Source organism: Nipponia nippon, unplaced genomic scaffold (assembly GCF_047370975.1).
Source record: "Nipponia nippon isolate SJK-2023a ecotype South Korea unplaced genomic scaffold, ASM4737097v1 scaffold_1, whole genome shotgun sequence".
NCBI classification, from domain to species: Eukaryota; Metazoa; Chordata; class Aves; order Pelecaniformes; family Threskiornithidae; genus Nipponia; species Nipponia nippon.
Window position 1 is genome coordinate 65,003,941 of NW_028262290.1, and position 21,752 is coordinate 65,025,692.

General features: G+C 46.9%; 1 protein-coding gene across 5 annotated transcripts in view; it reads right to left on the reverse strand.

Moving 5' to 3' along the window:
• ZNF516 (zinc finger protein 516) overlaps positions 1-18,826 on the reverse strand; it is a 109,426-nt gene extending 90,600 nt beyond the window's left edge. The window contains exons 1-2 of one of the 5 annotated variants that reach the window (XM_087757862.1): positions 18,354-18,478; positions 5,282-5,379 (exon numbers count right to left, since the gene is read on the reverse strand). The gene's annotated coding sequence lies outside the window, so the exon portion shown is untranslated. Of the gene's footprint in view, positions 1-5,281; positions 5,380-18,154; positions 18,249-18,353; positions 18,486-18,808 lie in introns of those variants that run through there. The other 4 variants (XM_087757885.1, XM_087757851.1, XM_087757877.1 and 1 more) reach the window with 4 other exon arrangements.
• Positions 18,827-21,752: the final 2,926 nt, after the last annotated feature.

Sequence of the window (21,752 nt, forward strand, 5' to 3'; positions counted from 1 at the left end):
AGTGTCACCGCCCGATTCCACGTCCATGCCTGTCTCCAGATACTGACAACAGGATCTAGCGAATACATCAGTCTTGCTTATGAGCTTAATACTTGCACATTCCTACTGAGAACACACAACTAAGTACAACTGCTCATCTATGAAAAAGTAGCAAGTTTGGGGTAAAATGGGTGTACCTGACACTGCAGAGAGTGCTTCCTGGAAAATGTTAAAATACCATTTTGAATTAGCCTAAACCTTTTAAACTTGCAATATGATGTCCTTCACCTGGAACTTTCTAAAACAAACATTTCTTATTAAAACTAATCGCCTCCCCTCAGATAAACCCAATGTTGATACATAATTTTGTAACATTTCTGCTGTTTTCAGGAGGAAGAGTTGGTTAACTTTAAGAAGAATAAGTAACTCTCCCTGACGACTTTGCCTTGGAGTCTTCCAACCGCACACCAGAGAAGAGCCTTCTTTGCAGTGACACCTGCAGCAACTCCCTCTAAGCACATATGCAAGCAGGCAGTGTCAAAACATGCTTCCTAAAGTGATGCCAGAGAGGAGTTTTTGGCCAAAAGACGGACGTATAGGGGTTGCAGCACGAAAACTCGGGAAGGGGAGCGGCGACACACTTCCCTGCTCAGCTGCTCCTGCTGTCACGACAGGGCATGTGGAGCAACTGGGCAAGGAGATCTCACCTATGCTATCTCAGCAGTGCATTTATTAAATTGTTTCATTTACCCAAGTCAGCACTTTAGCTTTCCTAAACTTTCTTTCACCCTCTCCTCATCACTTTTACAAAAATCCACAGCAACAAACACTCCTGCCTGCTACTTCAGCTCCCGACCCTGGACCTGCAGCAGGCGCACTCTGCTGTCCTGCAGGTATCTGTGGGTGGAAGGGTGGAGGCGTCAGCCGGGACATGAGCCCTCGACCGGCAGCAGCAGCAGCAGGGCTCGCCTGCATGCTGATACCGCGTTATATACTCAACTAGGCTTTTAAGTTGGACAGGGCAGCTGCCAACTTGAAGACGACGGCATCCCTTAGGATAATTACAATCCTACCATCTGGGCTGCCTGAGACCCCTCTGATTGAGCATAAATTACAGTTGACTTGGGAAGGATACCAAGCACCTGAGCGTCTTGAAAAACACAGCCAGTGGGGAGCTGTAAGGATCCAGACACTTTATAGATCTGAAAACTACATCTGAGCATCAGGTGCTCAATCTAGCACTCGGGGGCACTGCAGATTTGTGACACTTCCAGGAGGACTCTGAACCCATAAACTAATGGATAGATTACACTGGTACATAAATATAGCAGTTTCATGCAGTAGACAAACTTTCTCCTGCCATTTAACGTAAATTACCTGTTTTACACCCTAGTTAGGAATGTGTCAAAGAGAAGTGGTGTTTCTTCTCTTGAATAAGAAAAGCAATTATTTGACCTTTAAAATTAGGCAATAGTGAATTGTTAATTGCCTCTGAAACTAAACCCCCAGTTGTACAGACTGACCCACATGAGCAAACCTTTGCAGTCAGTTCAATAGGTTTCCAAGTGGCCACTAGCATCTGCCTACATGGATCAGCTTGCCAGACCAGGGACGAGTGTTAAATTACAAGCTTTGTACTCATGGCAAGTATGCTGATTAAATAAATAAACAAAGTTAGACCCATTTTATTACTGGCAGCATGGCAACCCCATGCAAAAACTTCAAAACCTATTTAATTTTGAGCTCACTCTAATATTAGTTTAAAAATATCAAATCAATAATATCCTTTAATGTTTAACCAAACAGCTACATTTGTCCCTGGTTAAACTCTGCCAACACTGGAAATGAACCAGAGATTAAACTTGGTTCAATGAATTTGGCTTTTAACCTAGACAATAAAATTTACTTGTATAAAAGCTCAAATCCCAACTGGCAATGTAAGGATGCCTTAGGGTACACTCTGGTTCTTGTCAGCATCACATATCCACCTTTACGGCTTTAAAATAAATCTGTGACATTTTTTCCCCTACATGTATAGGCATATACCACGCTTACATTACAAAAAATGAACACTGACTTGCAAGGGTTAATAATATGATGCTTGCTAACGTATAACCTCAAAACTATAGAGGACTACAAACAACCTACTTCTGCAAAACTGGAAGTAGGGGAAGGAAAAAAAAAAAAAGAAAAAAGGAAATCTTTTGCTCTTTACCAAGATAAGAGAAGCAGAAATACTGAATGACTACAGAATTCTTTAGTCCCTATATTAAATTGTATTCTTACCTTTGTCATTAACTGTATCATACACTTGCTGCTATTCTAGCGAGCAAGTACTTTTTTTAACAATACTCAGCTAGGCATCTTCTGTTATATTTGAGGAACTACAGAGTACAACCTCTGTTTCTAAAGCTGTCATTGTGACAATATTGCCTTTGTTTTCCCATTACCTAACAAGTCACGTACCATTTTCTCTTAACAACTGACCTGTACTTTGAACAAATATATTCACAGAGCATGCAGGTCTATGTCCTGTACACACAGAGGACAAACTTGGCCAGACCTGCACCCCTGAAATCTCCACGTCGCTGAGTAGTGATGGCAAAGAGTCGAGGAGAATCCAGTCCACCAGGACAAAGAGGAGGCAAGGGGGCAGAAGCTCATCACAGCGCGCTGCCGTAAGCACGCAGTGTTCTATGTCGTCACACAGGGCCAAGGAGGCACTTGCACCTACGAGGCTGTAGGTACTCTGTCTGCCCGGTTTTAAAGAGATGGCCAGCATCAATAACAGAAGTGAAACCAACAATTCCACGTTTTTCAAGTCCTGGCCTGGTAATACCAACACTTTGTGTGTGTGTGTGTGTATGCCCAGGCAGTGCCAAGCTTAGGATGACTGAGTCAACACCACCCTATGGGGCCAGGCTGGGTAACCATTGCTAGCACTGGCAAACTCTTACTCATAAGAAAGTGCCTCTGAAGTCAGCGAGACTCCTCGGATGAGTAAGAGGTGGTCACTGATGTCAGTACAGATTATTCAGCGAGGGCTTTGAAGGTTTTATTCTGTAGTAGTGCGTATGCGTGTGTCTGTGTGTGCACATGCACAGGAGCAGACATGACTACATAAAAGCCATGAAATCATCACCAACCTACAAGGCAGTACGGGTTACAGAGAAAAGCAGTCAGAAAGAGAGATAAGTGACCCTATGCTGTGACCCTGAGATAGGAATAACCTCAGCGTAGGCTGTACCTACCTATACTGGGACTAAACATGACTCAGGGAGTACAGGGTTGAAGTAAAGTACACAGAGGCACAATATATATTCCTTTAGCATCTCTCCTTCTGCTGGCTCAGTCCCCTTCCATCCTGCTACGCTTTCTATACCGCAGTGCATAGTTAGCACACTGAATGCTAACCTCTGGTCTCACGTATGCTGATGTAAGTTTAAATTAATATGACTGAAGTCAGTGGAGAAACACCAATGAAATTCAGAGTAACTGAGCAAGGCTGTCTCGGGGGTCAAGTTTACATGAGGTGCTAAAGCAATAGCATTTGTATCATTTTCTGACCAGTATCTAGAAGAAATTACAAAGCCATTTACATGTCCATGGGATATGGCACCACTTACTCCCAGCTGCACTGCTCAGAAAATACATAAAAGTGAGCTCTGTATCTGTGCATATTTACTATGCCAGACAGCTCTTACTAATAAGCTGAATCACCAAAACCAAAAAGTTACCATTGCTGTTTGCACAAGCAGAGAGATCTTTGCAGTGGAGAAAACTGCACAAACAATACTTTACCTCACAGGCCAGACTGTACTCATATGAATACACCCATGCTACATGGCATGCCAAACTTTTTCCTCCTTGGTTGCTCTCATCTCTTGTGTGACTTTTCACTGCCATCTTTGCACTACTACCCCTCTGTAAAAGACACAAAGAGGGCTAACACACAGACAAACCACCCTTATTTTTCCAGGTAGCTGGCAGGCTGACTTCTGTGATGACCCAGGTGCGTTGGCACGGACCACATTTCTAGGCACCCACGGAGCAATGCAGAGCCGGAGCCCCACGGTGGTGTTTTCCTGCGAGCCTGGGGCAGGACTGGATGGCGCCCGCCATCCTCGCACAGAAACCACCGGAGTTTGGAGGAGAGCAGAAAGCACTTCCACAGCATCAACACACGAGCAGCCTTCAGTACCAGGAAGGCTGCCGCCAAATTTTTGCCTCATATTGTGGATACACATTCAAATGCCAGCTGAGGATCAAATGCTGAAGTTGGCTCTCCCCCTTCTCTAGTAAAATGCACGGTAAATTCAATTCTAATAACTTATTATTGTGAAGATAATTAACAGGCATTTATTAGCATTTAATTTGACAGCAGATATGCTTTGAAGAATTTTAATGACCCGTTAATGGATCCATACAACCGCATGTACACAGAGAAGATACAATCAAGTCCAGGGACCGATTCTTACGATGTGTTTGTACACATCCCGGAACAACAGCAACAGATCATCGCTGCTACTGGGTGCCACCATATGACAACAGCTATAATTATACTGTCCTGATAAATCATAATCTTTTGTAAGCTTAAACCGCTGACTTTGTGTCAGACTAAAACAGATGCCCGGCGTGTTCCCACACACCTTTACCTGATCATCATGTTGTGGTTTGACTCAGAGGACAAATGTTAGCAAAAGGAACTGAACACAACTACAGAAGTTAGCAAAAAGGAACTGCTGCATGTCCTCATTTTATCTCCTTTATAATGCTTAAAACATTAAGTTATTACTTCTTTTTAAGAGATCAGAAACACTATACCCAGCACATTCTTGTAAAAGTAATCAGAGTTAAGGTCATAGCAGTAAAAGTCACGTCTAGAGAATGTGCTTTCAGGACAGATTCATGACTATTCACAGAAAAGACGGGGGATGAACAACAGACTTCCCAAGTGCCTTTTTTTTCTTAATGGCTGGTTCTGCTGACACGCATCTTTCACAAACCTAGCTAGTCCTAACTAATTCTACTCATTCACAGCAATTTCTTTGTTTCCTTTTTTAAGGAAGTTTGCTGCCACTGCTAAAAATTAATCAGCCTTAGGTGGCCGCCAGCATCCCGCCTGCCACCCACCCAGCCCTCCTGTGCCAACAGCCTGGTTTCTCAGGATAGCCCCATCCTTCTCACGGGCCCCTTGCAACACTCGGATCGCTCCCATTTTCATCCTGAACACAAACCTGCTCCACTTCATATTCCTCCTCCAAAAACTCTCATGCTCAACATGCCACATCCACCCACTCACCCCAAGTCTTTGCCATCTTCAGGTTTTGAATGTTGACACCAGCTCAAGTTAAGAAGTAGGCAGCAGCTGGGAAAGCAGGATCGCAGAGCAAAGCAGATCTGGGGGACAGAGAGGCAGGAAAAGGGACGACGATAAACAGTGATTTGTCAAGTAGGAACCAACTCTTAAGTCCCTTAAAGTAACTACACAAAAGAAAAATTCAGTTACTTCATGCACATGCAAACAAACGTGCTTGGCCAACTTCCTCTTCTCCTTCTGCTTAAGATCTCCCCTCCACAACGCCCCCTAAACCATTATTTGCACTGTAATTTTTCCCAGGACCCCTGCTGATGGAGCCGGACCACACATGCTAGGAACCAGACAAACACCAGGTATCTCCATACCCCGCTCCTACACAACTCTGCACACTCCCTGTCTCCTTCTCCTGCTGCTGCGGGATGGCCGAGACCACCCAGCACGCCAGTGTCATGGGAAATAAGTAAGACCTCAGTTAGACCATGCTAACCCATCCCAGACAGCAACATCCAGCAACTCTGTACAGGGACACGATGACTGCAGGAGCTCCAGCCGCCACCTCAGCCTCACTGCTCATGAAGAAAAGCATCACCAAGGGGCAACGATCCTTTTACTACCTTACCACAGATAAGCCCAGATTTCTGCCATGGCGATTTCTGATGAAACACAGAACAAAGACACCAACCTACAGAAACCCAGCGTCCCTAGGTACAGGGGAAACTGGTTCTCCACCTTCGACAGTCTTTCTGGACATCCACAGTTCCTCCAAACACTGATTTTCTCCCCTCTTATTTCTGTATGGTCTTGTTACATCCTTCTTTCCTTCAAGGCTGTGTTCAGCTCCTCAGGCCCTGCCTTTTCCTCTCCCCCAGCCTTTGCCACGGCTGCTGCCCACACCAGCTCTTCACTGCCTCCGCGGGGACCAACGGTGATGCCAGCCGTGAAACGGCTGAGACGTCTTTACAAGTCAACCAGCTCATCTTGGCACAGCTCCGCTATCCCGAACGCAAGGTGCAACCTTGTGGGTGGAATGACACAAAGAGTAATTCTGTGTATCTGGTCTTCAGTAAACTTTGCAGAGCTGCTGTAGGGCTCTACAAGAAAACTCTTGAGTTATGCTAGTCGAAATCCACTAGACCCTAACAGCATGGAAGTAAAGTAGGGATGATTGTGTGAAGAGCATTTTTACTAATCCTCCACAAAATTATTTTTCCTATATTTTTTTTTCCACATTCACATACCCCTATACCTACAAAGATATTTTCTTTTAAAAAGATTAATGAGAAAATTCAAACAGAAAACTTCATTTTGCATATTAGAATGAGAAACTGGGATTTCAGCCCTTCAGATACTGTTCTCTTCTCCAAAGTGTAAAATACACTAAACGAAGCAGAATAAACCAGGTTTGTAAAAACAACAACAATCTGTTTCATGTCTAGCATCTTCTTAGCTGTCAGGCTGCTGATCATCTTGTCCTTTTTCTTAAATGTTGAAGAGAGTTTAGTCTAGGAGAGAGTGCGTCCTCTTTCATGGGGACAAGAGAGGACAGAGACCCTCCTCAGCCATGGGTGGGGTTTTTTTCCTGCGCAGGGGAAGTACCAACTCTGACAGCAGTGTTCCCGGACCCTAACGAGCCAGCAGGACCGCGAAAGGGTCCCTACACGCTGCAGAGTAACCTGCGCTGGTCTACAAAGTGACATGGAACAGAGAGGGCTCGAACCAAACTTCAGACAAACTTCTGGATCCTGCCACTGCCCTGGGCTGCTCATCCTTCACCACGTCCATTACACTCTCTCTCCTATCTCCCATCCTCCAGGAGCACAAAACTCAGGCGCAGAAGAGCCAAGTTAAGGAGACAACCATCTGTCTTCCTCTCCAGTCTGGTGATACAAGCTTTGACCCCTGGACACCAGTCCCAGAGCGTGCAGGAGGCTTGGACAAGCTTTTTGCAAGGGGAGAAGAGGACCTAGGCTTTAGAAGGGTAAGGAATGAGCCTGATCTCTTACATCTCAAGGACCTCATTTCCTTCCCCTTCCTCAGCCTGCCGGACCGGCCAGTCCCCAGTGGATTCCTCTCTAGCTAATATCTTCCATTCCTCTTTCGAACCAGTTTGGCATTTCTCTTCTTAAACTTTTTGTTCTCCCCTTTATTTTCTGTCAGAGCCAAGGAAGTGAAAACAGTTAGGAGTCTCTCTACCAATCTTCTCCAGCACTCCAGATCTAGCTAAACAGTTGCAGAAATCATCTTCACCTGCCATTTCATTGCATTGCACTTGGCAAGTACTGAAAAGCCAATGAAAGTCACTAGGTTATCTCAAGCTGTACACCACGACAAGGTAGCAAAGGGTGTCAAAGCCAGAGCGTCTCCTGAGCTAGACAGCAGAAGATAAGAGCAATATCTAAAAGACTCCATCGTGGCTCTCATCTTTTAGGAAGACTCAGAGGGGACGCCCTGGTTTGCAATTCTATGCCTAGCTCAAACGCGTGACCTGCAACATGCGGGTGGGAGTCAGAAGATTTTGTTACACAGGGGTACACACAAAGACAGTTTGTTTGCAGGTTAGAACAGGACACGCAGAAGTCGTCAGTCTATTGCACAGACTGCACATCATATACGTTATCGTGACTAAAAAATGCCCTAGGTTCTGCACTGAAACAGTAGGAGACGTCACAGCAGACAATTCAGCAACAGGCATTTAAAATTTCATGCTTAGTGGCCTGCATGAATTTCACAGATTGCCTTATTGCTTTCACTCCGTGAAAGCCACCCCTTTACAAAACCCAGGCTCCTTAGACATCCACTTCAGAGCATCAAAATCTGGGGGGAATGGCTGCCCACAGTCTAGGAGACACTTTTGAGCTCCAGACACCCTCCTTTTAAGTGCATGAAACTCTGAAGTGAAACATTAGCAATCCTCGCCTTCTGCACTCTTTACTTTTGTGATACAAATACATGGCAACCTATAATCCCTAATCAACCTAGAAAATAAATGACTGATAAACCAATCTGCTTGTAACCCCATTAACAGATTCTGGCTTCAGTATCAACAGGGTAATTTGCTGAGACTATTTTTAATACCGACTGCTAAACCATTAATCCCACCATTTCCACATAGTATTTCCCCCCACCCCCCTAAATTTACCCAAGGTTACCAACAATTTTGCAACTCATTAGAGAACAGATAAATAAATAACATTTGCAAATATACACCTCCTGGCACTGGAGAGCTGAGAGACTCCGATTACTCGGTTGATCCCGTTAAAGCCATTACTTTCTAATTGGAAGGAGTCACTCAGAAGCAAAGCTGTGTGTCTGCCATGTCACTTGACACCTGGTATGTACCGTTCATGATAAGACGAACTCTCCAATATGCTTGCCACGACGAGAAGAAGTGGGTTATTTCATCATACCACCAACAGTCACAGCTCTCTCTACTAAAATCTGTTCCAATTTAATGGGACTGGGGTTATCAACATAAATTGTCGTGTCTTCTCAAACTGGCATTAAAACATTCTCCAAGTATCATTATTAACGTCAATATAAATTATGCATTGAAGATCACAGCATTCATTACAGAGGTAAAATTTATCTGGGGGGAAAGAAAAAAAAAACAGAGACAAACAGAGCAAATCTAATTAAAGTAAGTATTTTTAGATTTCATACAGCTTTTCTCAGCAGCGATGAAAACACTTCTCTAAAAATGGTCTTAAAATAAGCGTTCGCAGAGTCATTAAAAAGAGTACCAAGAAAGCATTGTGTTAATCAGCTAAAGGTACAGTTATACACAGGATGCTGCGAAGGGGCTGACGCGATAATACACGAGACCGGTAGTTTACCCAAGGATGTATCAACGTGCTAGCACAACAATCTGGAAGACAGACCCTTGGTTTCATGTCAGCAGCTACACACAGGAGGAAAAGCTGTATTTAGTGTTGGAAGGGTGGTGTTTAATGCGCCTTTCAACTTCTATAAATTACGTCAGCCATTCCTAATTGGTATACATTAGTACTCAAACACCACATTGAAATTAGAAGCTTAGCAGTTTTTCGGTACGCTTATAGACACTTCACACAAACAGGTGAATAGCCTTGTTGAAATATTTTTGTATTCCAAGGTTAAAAGAAGCAACTTTAAGAGACAGATGGTGAGCAACTGGTACCTCACCGAGGAGCGCCACCGACTTTTGGAAGTTCTCACGCGACGCACAGTATGGGGCTAACTCCTATTTACTGCACGCCTTGGGACTTCCGAGTAGAGCCCCATCTCCTGAAATCCTGAAGATATGCGGAGCTAGGATAGCACGGGGGAAAGGAAGCCTAAAAATACAACTCCCAGGGGCTCCAAATCCAACGGGAAAATAAGAGACCTTATTTCCCTAATTGCATAGTAGAAGTCAATCCTTAAGCTGCCTGACTCATGGTTTTATCATACTTGTGGCTGCCAATACTAGTACCAGCTCACCAGCACAGGTGCCTCACAGTCTACCGCAAGGGAAGCCAGCATGCATCCATTAAAATAGACAACTAAGCAACCTCTGTGCAAAGACTGGAGCGGAGTGGGGGGGCGAGAAAGTCCTTCCAAGCACATCCTCAACCATCAAAGGAGCAGCTCTAGTTTCAGCCAGCACAGACCGTAACACCTCGCCCCGCGATCCTTTTGCAACACACCGTGTCACTGGCTATTGTTCGTAACTCTTCCCGCAAATCATTTCAACATCCAGAGCCCGATTATTTCTTAAGGAAATTGGGGGGGGGGGGAATTGCTTACTGATTAGCCTGGTATCATTACAACAATGAGGCAAAACAGCTAAAGACACAGTTACGTTGCACAATTCTAAATGCATCATTTATTGTACCAGATTTCAGAAAAAGAACATTCTGCAACACTAAAATAAATCAGAGCATAAATGTGACTTGTTGTCAGCTCATACAATATGGGTTAAATGCTACCATATGGTGAGTGCACACACGTTATCCTTTTACAAACAAAGAACATGGCTAATTTCTTTCCCAAATCTATTTTTAAATAAATAAACGTGATTATTTTAAAATGAGGCTACAGTTGCGACTAAAACACCTCCATTTCCACCAGTCTCTCTGTCTTTACTAAGAACTAATACCGCTTCACTGCTGACCATCTTTTTAAAAAAGACAAGGAAAAATTGCTATTAAGTCAGCTTTATCCCTGTAATAAGCCAACATGAGCATTTCCATACGGTGTAAAAATGGTGACAAGACAGCTCACCGTTCTTCCTTTATTTTACCTGCTGGAAAAGCAAAGCATGCATGCGTGCGTGCATTGTGTGTGTGTGTGTGTGTGCAATACATTAAAACTCACTGACATATGATCCAATTTTCAGCAAACACTCCCAACAGGACCTGCCTGACAGACAGAGCTCTCGTTTTCTCTGCACCCCCCTCCAGTCATGTACTGAAACATACAGTTTCAGTACACTCCCAACCAAAAGGAACAACAACAACAAAAAAAGGACCAAAGCAAACATGTATGAAATACATGCAGGGTAACTGGTGCAGATGCTGTTGGTTTGAGAATTGTCTGTCTAGCCTCTGTGCTGAGTATTTGTTTTTATCATTATACTATAAATGAAACATGTCAGGAGTCTAAAAATAGCTACAAACTGTAATTACATATGCTTTGTAGTTTCTGTTTTACTTTGAAAAGAAGATTAAAAGCTAGATCATTTTAGAAACTGGCCTTAAAGATTCGGGGAGCCACAAAATTATTCTACTTTGCAATTTGGAGTACACTGCTGGAAAACATTTCCTTTGGGACGTAAATATGACGGCCCCAACATGGAGAAGCAAGCTCCCAATGCCATAAAGCAAGATGGCAAGAAAGGAAAGGGAGTAGACAAAGAAAAAAGTAATTTCTTAGAGATTCTAAGAGTGCCCTGATTACAGATGTAATACTATAAGCTTTAATTAGGAGCTAAGTGCTGTGTGGTAAATCCATCCCCACACACAGCCCTGTAAATTCAGAGTCACTCTACTAAAGTTACTGCAGGTTTACGACGACTGTACAACAGCAACGCCTGGCCTCTGGCTTCCCTAACAGCCCGTAATGAAATGTGGATTTCATTGAACAAGCGTTAAACTATGCAATATCCTGCTGATACAAATTAAATTCTTTTCCATAAGCAATCACTTTAATAAAAGGTTAGCAGAAATGGATTTTAAGCAGTCATCAGAATGTAAGTGGCTTTGAATCCAGAGTAAAAACCTTCTGTTCCTCCGCGACACGAGATTTATAACAGTTTAGACCGGCGTCCTCACGAACACGGGACTTCGCCACCGCGTGAACAGCCACCATCCCACTGTCCCTGCAACAGGCACCATTTGCAAGGTCAGCCCACAGCTCGGGAGCGGTAAACAAACGCATTACCTTACAGCAGCCAAGTGCTACTGCTATAATATACCTGCTAGAACTTATTAGGCAATAAATAGTTTGGCAGCAACTTAAGAGATGCAAGTATTGTCCATCCGCACACTAATTTAATCTCAGAACATACGCTTAATGCCCTGAGTCCGTTTGCATAAGCGCTGTTGCCGTAACACAGTTTCAGGAACGCAAGGAGAAACTGCTAACACGAAGCGTGTAACAACGCTGACGGGCCTCTACAGATAACCAAGATGTAAACAACATCAAAAAATGAACCACCGACGTTGAGTAATCATCGCATCAAAAAAAATAGAGCTCATCAGCTTCAAATAGCAAAGCAGGTTCAGCAGATCAAGAGAAGGAACATTTGCTGACTAACAGTTAGGTAATGAAAGTAAACATTTGCAATGAGGTCATCATCCTAATGAAAGCCATGGCAATGTTAACTACCTGGACCATAATCCACTAGCATGTTTTAATGCCGGCTCACTAACATAATATTTACTAGAATCGCTCCTGCTGGAAAAGGAAAGGAAGTCTCATTTACTTTTAACTTAGAAGCGACAATCAAGAAATACTGCTATTTGTTAAGTCTTTCTAACTCCCAAGTACTGTACTGATGACACCCAGAGAGTTACTGCGCAGTTACAGTGGGTAACTGAAAAACAGAATTTTGCCTTCAGTGACTGAGTCAGAACAGCTTTATCGTAGCACTGAAGTGTATAAACATTTGCAGCATGTGAGATGTCTGCTTTGAAAAAGCAACATTGCTCCAAGGTTCAAATATTTATACTGCAGATATCTAATCAAATAAATGCAACTTTTTTTTCTTTTTTTTTTCTTTGCCATGCAGTGATTAATTACCTGGATTAAGTTTATGGCTACAGGAAAAAAAAAAGAATGAAAAAAAAAAAACCCAACACTGTAGTAAGTTTTAGCTGATTAACTGCCAATATCGTTAAGGATTTCAGACTCGCATACAGAAACTGTAATTCCACCCAGAGACACCCTCATGCAACTCCCAGTAGTCAATGGGAGTGGCAAGTGTGCTTATTAGGGGACAGCACCAGGCTCACAAGCAACGAGTCAATTTATAGGGTGGTTGTACACACTCTTACCCAATCGAGGAACATCACACAGCTCTGGAAAACAGCAGCAGTCCGTCTCCTCTTTCTGTGCAGAAAACTAATGCCCATTCAGGCTTAAAAGGTATGTATCTACAAATTCGTACTTGTGTCTCAGAAACTTAAACAGGCACATTTTACTTGTACAATTTGCAAGCTCGGACAAGTTGCTTCCTGTAAAATGCAATCACTTTGTATTTCAGCTTTCTATTTTGATGACTTTAAGAAACAATATAGTCAAACCCAGCTTTCCAGTTCGCGTACACATATACAGACTTGGTCACTGGTCTCACAAAAGCTCGTGCATTGGCTCTTTTTGCATACTTTATGTAATCCCAAAAAAGCCCTGGAAGTACTCGGCATGAATTTAAGTCTCCACAGGAGACTTTCAAAGGTCTTTCAAAGTTGACAGGTTTTGGATCGTACTAAATATAGTGTAAAACTTGCCAGTTAGGATCACAGCTAACTACAGATAACTCTGCTGAAGTCACCTGCGTGCAAAGACCTTTAAAAAAATATATCAGAATAGACAGACTGCCCAAAGTTTGCAAGAGTTGGTGACCCCATCATTCATCCGATAATACTCTTCCAGGCTGCCCCCTCTGGTACCAGCTACGCAAGCACCCACAGCAACGTGCATTTTAAAGGGTACTCATTTTTCAGTCAACTGAAGCCAACGTCCCTGCTTCCAAAGCAGGTCTGTAAAGTGTTAAGGCATAAACATCTCTGTTTGCTTAAATGAGGGACGGCTGCACTTACAGGCAGTTGAACAGGCAGAGACTCAGAAGGATGGCACAATCGTTTTCACCCCTTCAATGAGCACTTCTGTACTGATAATTGCTATTATTAAATCTTGGTGACAGCACGATACTATGACCAACTACAAAAACATATGATGAACCTGATTTTTGAAGCACAGACATTCGTCACTTTCACAGGAAAACTTTAATCTACAAAAAGTTGAATGTCGCTGCTGTTGCTCCATGCCAGCCAGCTATACTGTTACCGAGGTCACTTGCAAATAATAGGCAGCTTTCACCTCAGTGATGTAAACTGTTTTCTTTTCTATGATGCACAGGGAAGTAGTTGTTCAGATTCACGGAGGGACGGTATGCAGCTCTTGATGCATATCGTTTTAGTTGCGTACAGCTGAGCTCAGATAGGAGCCGTGCTAACAAATACCACTCCTCTCTCTAAACATGTTTTGGATACCCTTCCATCAGATCATTCCTTAAGACAATGTTATTCTCACCGATGTTTAGTTTTTCTCTTTTTTTTCTTTTGTAAGCATTATCTTTGCATATTAAACTAACAGTTCAGAGGGGGGTTATAATGCCCTATTGTTCACACAGATCACATAGTACTTGCCAGCAACTAGATGTCACTTCAACACCACTCAGTTTTATAGGAACTAAAGGCTTGAAAACACATCCGAGGCAAGAATTATTAGAGATACCTGAAAAACATTTTACACCAGGAGCCAGTGAAGGTGCACACCATGCCAGTAACACAAACCACTGTATTGTACAGAGCTCATTGAAGACGGCTATGGCAGCTACTCTTGCGAAACTGAAGATGACTCCTGAAATCACTGCACCATAACACTAATTACACCACAGGTGCTCCTACACAACTCAGCTTCCCATTTTACAGGGGAAGGGGGGGGGAGGCTCCAAAAACCACCGTGGCCCACCCCTCCCCACCGCCCGGTTGGGATGCGATGGGGTGCGCAGAGCGGCGCGCGACCGGGCCGGCTGGCCGTGGGGTTGCTGCTGTGCCAGAGCTGAAGGACACCCTGGCGGGAAACAAAGCGGCAGCAGCCGCCACAGACAAAACTAGAGGAGCGAAACTCCCAAAATACTCCCCGCCTTGATGAAACCTTTCCTCCCATCACCACCACCCCTACCCCAGCGCCGCTCTCCCCCAAAACACCCAACACCTCCTGCAATACAGTTATATTTGGCCCGCTAGCAGCGGGCAGCCTGGGGGGCAAGAGCGGGGGGCCTCGCTGGAGGAGCAGGAGTGCCACTGCACCCACGGCCACCCACCCCTGTCCGTGGGGCGCAGCCCCAGCGCCACACACACATGCACGAGTACACACGTGCACCTGCCTCAATGAAGCACTGCCCCTGCGCACGTGCACACGCACCCCTGCGATCCCCACCTTGGCGTGCACACGCATACCCAGCCCCCCCATACCCAGCAGGACCTGCAGGCACACACATCTGGCCCACGTGCGGCGATGCAACACAGCCCATCCTTGGCTCTGCATGCATGCACGCACACATGCACCCCTGTCCTGCTTGCAACGACTCCCCTCCGCCCCACAGGCACCTGCCTTGCATGCAGCAGTGTGCCCCCCAGCATGTACACACACACGTGCCCCTCGGCCCCATCCCCGCACGCCCCGCAGGGCTGAGGGGGAGATAAAGGGGAAGCTGCTGCAGGTCGCTGCCCTCCCTCAGGGTCAGCATCCTCCTCCTTGGTCCCCTCCAGGACATGCAGGGCCTTAATGCGTCGGGGGAAAGCAATGGTCAAAAATCAAGACACGCACACCCCTCAAAATATCAACCCACCCACAGGCCATGCACAGGGAGGGGGGCACAGAGGAAATCTGACAGAAGAGCTTGAACAACAGACACCCCCCCCCCCCCAAAAGCAACCCACATTTTGCCATTCAGCTTCTGCCTAAAATTATGCTCTTTTTTTTTTTGGGGGGGGGGGGGGTGGGGGGGGAGGCAACCAAATGCACGGTTGCCAAGTCGAGTTAATGAAAAACCCTTTGGCTGTTAACTCATTTAGTGCAGCAAGCATGAAATAAAGTCCATGGCAGGGGGCCAAAGCGCAGCAGCCCTTTGCCGGGCAGGCTTCTGGGACCTCTCCCGAACCACCGAGGAGCCAGCCCAGAGCAGAGCAGCCAGCCCGCAATTTCGAGAGCTGCAATCTTCCTCTAGAAATCAGTGCACCGGCCTCAAAAAAAGAAGAATTTAAAAAAAAAAAAAAAAAAAATCGATGGCACCGCCAGGCCCGAGGAGATTTTTTTTTTTTGTGTGTGTGTAAGGGCACTTTTGCATCCACTTCCAAAAAAAGCCCAACCCACCCAGCCCCACCACTGAGAGGGCAACAGCGAGGGGACCCAACCCAGGGAGGCCGGGCGGAGGGTGCGCTGGGCGCCGGCTGACGGCGGCAGCGGCCCGGCCCGGCCGCTCCTCGTCCCACTTCGCCGCGCCCCGACACCCCGGGGCCGAGCGGAGCAGCGGGGCCGGGCGGCGGCGGGGGCGGGCCCGCGGGCTGGGGCCGCCCCGGCGGGGCGGGGACCGCCAGCGGGCGGGGGCTCCGCGTCCGACCGTCCGTCCGTCCGTCCCCGGCACCCCCCCGCCGCCGGCGGCGGCAGCACCCCCGCGCCCCTCCCCGCCGAGGAAACTTCTCCGCTGGCAGGGGGAGAGTTGGGCTCCGGGGGGGGGCGCTGCCGGGGGCGAGCGGGGGGGGGGGGCGGCGGGAGCGCCCGGCGATGGGGAGCGGGGCGGGGGGGGAGGGGGCGGAGGAGGAGGAGGAGGCGAGAGAGTTGCGCCTCTCCCCAAAAAGGGACTTTGACCTCGCACCGCTCGCCGGCGGACCCCGAATGACATATTTTTGTCACAGGTCGGATCCTCACGCACGCCGGCCCCGCGTCTAATTTATGAACTCATCAGCCTAATTTCATTATTTAATCATGCGCCCAGCAATCGTGTTTCCTTAAGAAAGGACTGACCTATTTTTGGCTGGAGATAAACGATCATGTTAACAGATGTTAATCTTGTAATCTGTTTTTCCAGTAAGCACTTCGCATACCCGCGTTTCAGACATTAGAAAAAAAAAATAATAATAAAAAAAATTTCCCAAACGACTTGACGTCACGATTCAGTTCTTATTAAAAAAAAAAAAAAATCTCGCAATGGTTTCAAAGACATTAAATCTTTTTCACTTTATAAATGCTGATTTGTTCTGCCTCAACTCCCACAGGCTTTTATTTGCATTTCAAATTCCACAGGTTACACCAGTCGCCTTTTCAGAAAATGTAAACCAACAATAAGGCAGCAAACGGGGGGGGGGGGGGAAGGGGGGAGGGGAACCCTGCATCTGGATTAAATAAAGACCAGAAATAATGTTTAGAAAGTGGCCCGAGCAAAATGATATTTGCACGCCCAGTGCCCGAGCGCCTCCGCATCTCCAGGGGCAGCGCAGGCGATGAGCGGCGGGCGCGCACAATGCGCCTTCCCCACAAGGTCCCCGTCTGCCGCCGGGAGCTTATGAACGCTCCGAATAAACGGTGCCGACTCCAAACCGACACTTTTCGGCTTAAAACACAGGGCTGGTCCCCGGCAGTTAATTGCAGGGGTTAGCCGGCTGGAGGGGAGAAAACAACGGCCGGCTGTCATGCTCCAGGCGCCTCCCCACACGTACCGCCTGCTCCAGCACCCCACCTTGCTCCCTCACAGCAAAGTTTACCCATCCAAACTTTCCCCAACTTGCCCAAGTGCTTAATTCGCATCAGGATCGCGACTAGGCGCTATGCTAATTATCCCCGAAGATAGTAGCGGGGGAAGGGAGGGAGGGACGAGGAGGAGGAAAGCTTTTATAGCACAAAATGTCTGGAACTGCATTATTTCTATTCTTCTTTTCTCTCCTCTCTCTCCCCCCCCCTCCCCTTGACACCCCCCCCTTTTTTTTTTTTTTTTTAAACGTATACATTAAACTCCCTGCCTCTCTCCCCACCCCACCCGCACCAAATGGGCTATTTTCCTCTTCTGGAAATAATCGCTACGGAGACATTGTCCTTCCAGCCCTCCTCGCTGTCTATACGTGAATAATTGTTTTCTCTGCCCGCCCACCCCCAACTTCCTTTGATAAACTGTGTACTTCTGCAGCGGCGATCACGCAGCCATCGACTCGCAACGGAGCGGAGAGTAGCTCAAAAACAAGGGGGGGGGGGGGGGGGCCGGACACACGGACGGACGGACGGACATACAACCACGCATCGGGGCATTTCACGCACACGCTGAATCAGTACTATCGGGGGAAGGGGGGGGGGGGAGAGAAAAAAATCCCACTTAATAATTTAAGTGGCTACTCGGGGCTCCAAGACCCATCACCCACCTTCATTAGCCGATGCATTTTACTTTAAAGTGAGGCAATTTGTTCTTTGTTTCTTAATGGATTAATATCGCAGTCCGCCTCCCCACCCCCCCACCCCCCGCCCCTGACGGAGCCTACAAAGCCAAAAGGCTCCCAGAGCCCGCACACACACACACACACACACCCCCACCCCCGGCACCACCACTGCAGTAAAACCGACCTCCTCCTCCTCCTCCTCCTCGCAGAACAGCGCGAAGTTACCATTTTGCAGCCGCTCCGATGACCGGGGGGACAGTCCCCGTTCCCGCGGGGGGGGGGGGGGGGTGTAAGTTTTCTGCTTTGGGTTTTTTCCCCCCGGGGGCGCAGCCCGAGAACCCCCCGCCCCCCGGGCCGGCCCAGCCCGCCCCGCCGCCCCTCACCTCCTCCGCTGACCGGCGGCGACGTCCGGGGAAGGGCGCGCCGAGCCGCCCGCCGCCCTGAAGGTGAAGCGGGGCGCCGGAGGCGAGCGGCCGCCCGCCGCACATGATCCGCCGCGCGCCTCCACTGGCGCGGGCGGGGGCGGCCCCACCGACCCCGCCGCGCCCCGCGCCCGCGCGCCGCCCCCGCCGCGCCCGCGCCCGCCGCGCCCCGCCCGCCCCCCCGCCGCCGCCGCCGCCGCCGCCGCCGCCCGCGATGGCCTGGGCGGTGCGGGGCCCGCAGGCCGGGCACTATTGTCTGCCCGGAGCAAAGTTGGGGAGCGGGGACCCGCCGCACCGGGGACCCGCCGGGCGCCGCGGAAGCGGGGCGGGGGATGGGGGGGGGGGGGGGAGCCGGGCGCCGCGTTGTGCGGGCGCCGAGTCGCGCCTCAGCCCGCCGCCCCCCGGTTCCCACGTACCTCCGCTGCGAAAGGTGCGGGCTGGAGCTGCCCCAGATGCATTTCCATTAGAAACTTCCCCCCCCCTTCTTTGTTTTTTGGGGGGGGGGGCAATTCCACTGGTAAAATATTTATGGATCTATTGAAATGCGCAGAAACAACAACATTAAAGTCCTCAATCAAGATCAAAGAGGAATACTGTTCAACAGCCACGCTGGGGAAGTTGAAAAGACCTCCGAACAAATCAATCTGCCATATGGCTTTTAAAAAAAAAAAAAAAAAAAAAAAAAAACAAACAACAACCAACCAAAAACCACCGCCACCACTCCTATGTCTGAAAAGTTCAATTCTTGTTTTCCTGCGTGTTTGCGAAGCTCAGTTTAATCACGCCAAATATGTGTGCCATAGGCGAGGGGAGTATGTTTAGTCTATGGCTGGAAAGCCTAATTTAATCTGCTAAAGCTTGGTACGAGACATCGAGGGTGTGGAGGCTTTTTTTTTTTTCCCCTCTTTCTTTCTTTGTCTCGTAATGTGCGATGACGTAGAACTGACAAGGAGGACTTTTGACGGAGGGTCGGTGTTATCTCGACGCCCCGGAGCGCTCAGGGCCACCGCCCCGGCCCGGCGGAGCCGCCTCCCCCCCCCCCCCCGCCCCCCGCCCGCCTCCGGGCACCCCGGCTCCGAGCCCCCCGCCGGGGCTGCACCCCCGGCCCCGGCCCCGGTCTCTTGGACTTGGGACGCAAACTGCTCCGGCACCGCTGGCAAAGAGAAGAAAACAAAATTGGGGCGCGGGGGGGGGGACGGACTTTAAATCCTGCCCTTTCCAGTGCGTATTACCAGAACCCTCGAAATGAAGGCAAGGGGCGGGGGTGGGGGGCAGCGAGCGAGAGGGAAAGTTGGTAATGAAGGATACACGAATCATAAAATGTAAGCTATGTGTGATTAATGATCTGCACTAATTTGAATAGCAGGCGTGTTAAAGGTCATTGACAATTGTTGCTGCTTTCAGCATGAGTGCCCGAGTGGGATGTATTTGGGACAATCAAATTTAATTCTAACTCACGGGAAAAAAAAAAATATCGGACGTGCATAGCAGCTGGTCAAAATACAGAGAGGACGCGCTTTAAGAAATGCACTTTGCCTGTCCTTCAAAGGCAGCTTCATTACATTAAGGTAGTATTTTTAAAATGCCTCAATAGTAAATAATGTATCTGGAATGTCTGGGTTTTGTTCCTTATGCATCAGCATCTTTCCTGCACACTTTTTCAATCGCAGGCCAAATCGCATTCGCAGTTACTCCAGACTTGCAGCGTTTTGTGGGAATTCCGAGTCCACTTTTGCCGGATTTACCTGCAAGCAGACCGGAGCAGACGTCGCCTCTCCAAACGTGAAGAATTCACCCCAGGCACACGCCTGTAACACAAGCGTGTAGATTCTCTAATCACAGTTAATATAGTAGTTTAGCATTTCTTTACACAAAGAGTAAGAAATCCATTATAAATCAGCATTCCTGTGCAGTATTTAGAACTACAGTATTAAGCTAATAATTTCCATATGGCGAAAATTGACAAGTCAGAGCAATGAAAGGTGCATGAGACTTCCCAACTCCTCTACGTAAAAATGTGATTTTTATGACTTACTCCTTTTCTCTCATAGTCTGTGTAGACTCTCTGCCTTAGACAGTAAAACATGAGAATACACAACACAGTGCTTGCTCCATTACTTGATAGGGTAGTGCTTAAAATGCTTAATATTTTCCATATTTGCTTCCATAGGGCCGAGTCTTGCACTCCTTGTTCCCATAAAAAAATAGGAGACTGAGGCTACGGGGGTGAAAGGACTGGAGAACCCATCTCAAGCTTAGTAAGTGAGGGGTATTCCGCTTTAATGGAAAGGCAATTAAAAATTCAGAAGATGCAGAGACTTTAAAAACAATCAAGCGGTATATTAATTTCACGGAAAGTCACTAGCAGAGTTCCTCTGTCCATGTAATTTTAAATAGGAGATTTTCTCACATTTCTTCCGCCGAGTCCAGCACTTCTGGGTTTTAAAAGCAAAACTCGAACAGTATAACAATTTATAGACTTAAAAGAGATGCAAAATGTATTTGCACAATATCTCCGGTGTCGTTAGAAATTGCAGGTAGAGAAGAGATTCTTGATTTTCAAATCGTTAGTAACGTGCCATTACCATGGGTGATTAATCTGTTTGCAGACACTGTTTACCCATTTTATCTTTGCCAGAAATCTTCCAGGAGATGCCCTCCCGTTTCAAATTCTTTAAATTACAGTATTTCGTATGAGAGTGTCAGCGATATTAATGGCTCAATACGTGTTTTGCTATTTATAGACTCGCATGTATAATAATTCTGGCTAATGAAATACTTGGGGCAGGAAAACATTTATTTACTTTTGCTATGGTCTAATAAATTATTTGTTCAGCATTTGGGACCAGGCTTTCTCAAGTTAAGGAAAATGGCATTTTGATGAAAGTCTGTGCGATGACTTGTCTGCATAACTTAGCCTTAGGAATGATTGGTGGAAGTTTAGATAAGAAAAGGTTCCCGAGAAACACCATCGTAGAATAGCAAGGAAAAAAGGGCCGTCTCTCTAAAAGCAAAGCTGAAAGCATATATAAATACTTCAAGGCAGGCAAACAAGCCAAGTTTGGATTACATTTTATATATATGTGTGCGCGTGTGCGCGGGTGTGTGTGTGTATACATGTCACATACACAGATATATTCAGTGAAATGTAATCTAGCGGAGTCAGTTGCTTTAGCTTTCGCTGTCTGCTTGCTCAGAGTTACTCAGGTTTTGTGCCGATGAATATTTTCCGTTGTTACAAATCTATCTTAAATTTAGAGAATGGCTCTAAATAATGCTAATCCAGGGGGTTTAAGGCTCTTGATTTTTTTGAGGAATCTGCCTCTCCATCTCAAGATTCGGACTAGCATTTTCCTTGGG